General features: G+C 42.0%; 1 pseudogene; it reads right to left on the bottom strand.

Annotated features, from left to right (window-relative positions):
• Positions 1-1,619: 1,619 nt before the first annotated feature.
• LOC695489 (small ubiquitin-related modifier 2 pseudogene) lies at positions 1,620-2,058 on the bottom strand (annotated as a pseudogene).
• Between the last annotated feature and the right edge of the window lie 254 nt (positions 2,059-2,312).

The following is a 2,312-nucleotide window of genomic DNA, read 5'->3' as shown; positions in this document are numbered from 1 at the left end:
TCCAGTTGCGGATTTTGATTTGGGGCTGGATCACTTCTAGAAGTCGTGGGCGATTAATACTTTTCTTATGCTGTTCTGTTTGAGTATGAATTCCTTAGGGTGGGGTGAAAACGTAAATGTTTTATTCATTTTTGTGTTGTTAATTGTTGTGTTATTCTTCTGTGTTGTTCAATACGCATGAGTTGAATTAAGTCAGTGCTAAGGAGCAGGATAGAGATAAAATAACTTCAGACTATTTCTTTTTTTTTTTTTTCTGAGACAGAGTCTCACTCTGTTGCCAGACTGGAGTGCAGTGGCACAATCTTGGCTCACTGCAACCTCCACCTCCCAGGTTCAAGCAGCTCTCCTGTCTCAGCCTCCCGAGTAGCTGGGACAACAGGTGTGCACCACCAAGTCCAACCAACTTTTGTATTTTTAGTAGAGATGGGTTTCACCATGTTGGCCAGGCTGGTCTCCGACTCCTGACCTTGTGATCCGCCCACCTCGGCCTCCCAAAGTGCTGGGATTACAGGCGTAAGTCACCACACCCGGCCAGACTATTTCTATTGAAACTGCTGAGATAATCTTTTGAATCCAAAAGTAAGTACGATCATTGAGTCCATTGTAAGTATGATCTCCAGAGTTTCACTAATCAGTTGTTTGAAAATCTGGAGATCATACATACAATGTCAAAGTTGTAGCTTCTGTTGAGGAATTGGGAGAAAGAGCAACTCTTGGTCTACTTTCCTACAGAGAAACAGGTCAAAGTGCTGGGAAGGGGCCTCCTGGTCTTGCCTGGGGTCCACTCTCCTCCTGACCGCAGCCTCAACAATGGGCAGTGTAAGACGATGGTCTTAGATGAATCACAGGTGTGTATTGCCTTTTGGGCCCTGTGGGTGACTGAGTTTTGGATCCCTGGCCTATGCAGCCCGAACGGCAGGGGCGGCACTCTCTTTGAGGGCACTTTGGATCTGGTCAGACAGTTGTCAGATTTCCATTTCAGTTTATTTTATTCTGTAGTGACATAATCATAGTCCCTGATCCCTAACATGAAATAAAGGACATTCTTGGCCTTTTCATTCTACTTTTTTTTTTTCATTTTAAACAAGAAGTTTATTTAAACAACAAGACACTTGACTTGAAGGGAAAACTATCTAGGATTCTTTTTTGTTTTAGAGTTATTTATCGCTACTTAAAGACAGATTACCCCACATGTAACAGCTACATACAAAAAAGTTATAAAATCATCCTTGGTTTTATAATGATAAATGAAAAACATTAAAATTCTCCAGTTGAACAAGGTATGCAAGGATTTTTATTTATTTTATTTTATTTATTTATTTTTTAACAGTGAAAGCAAAATAACGTACTGGAATATAAAGATAAGAGCTGAACAAGCATGCCACTAATGGACAAAGGGGATATTTTCACAGAATCAGTGTTTTCCTCCATCCTGTCTCCACCTGATGTCAATTAAAACATACCATTGGCTGTTTAGTTAAAAAAAAACACAATATGCTTGTGCACATACATATACCTGTTACTTTATGTATAATAAAGGAATGGGGAAGGGGGAAATGAAAGAATAGAGAAAACTATAAGATAGTAGTCAGGATGTGGTGGAACCAAATTACAGTTTTCTAATTGAGAATGTAATCTTGGTCTTTAAAGAACAGAGTTCTGGAGTAAAGAAGCAGTTTCCCTTTGCAGTAGGCCCCTCCCGCCTGCTGTTGGAACACATCAATTGTATCATCATCCGCCATTTCCAACTGTGCAGGTGTGTCTGTTTCATTGATTGGTTGCCCTCAAATCGGAATCTGATCGCCTCTCTGACAATCCCTGTCGTTCACAATAGGCTCTCATTAGTTTTCTAAGTGGTGTGTGCCTCTTAATCTTAAACTGCACCACAGAAGCATCCTGCCCCGCCACCTTCAAATTAATATGATCATTGTTCTCAGTCTTGACTCCTTCCTTGGGCGTTTCGTCGGCCATGGCCAGCGCCGGAGTCTCCTCAGCGGCCGCTTCACGAAAGAGGTACCAGGTCCGCACCAAACAAGCACACAAGCAGCACCAGGAGCCTTCATTCTATATTTTATGCACGTAGGAACTATTCTCCATGTGCTAAAGTGTGGAAATCCTAAAATGAGTTCCTTAGCACCTGTCTACTCCCATCGGAATGAGAGTGTCATGAAGGCGGGACAGGGAGCTTTTCTGTAATTAACTGCTACTCAGCCCCTTGCATCTAACACAGTATCTGGCTCATCAAAGAAGGAAGGAAGGGTTAGATGAGTGAATGGCATAATCTCTGTCCTCAAGGAACTCACCCTCTCTAA

This window comes from Macaca mulatta, chromosome 6, assembly GCF_049350105.2.
Source record: "Macaca mulatta isolate MMU2019108-1 chromosome 6, T2T-MMU8v2.0, whole genome shotgun sequence".
NCBI lineage: Eukaryota > Metazoa > Chordata > Mammalia > Primates > Cercopithecidae > Macaca > Macaca mulatta.
The sequence above is the reverse complement of the archived record's forward strand: the minus strand, read 5'-3'. Positions and strand labels throughout refer to the sequence as shown.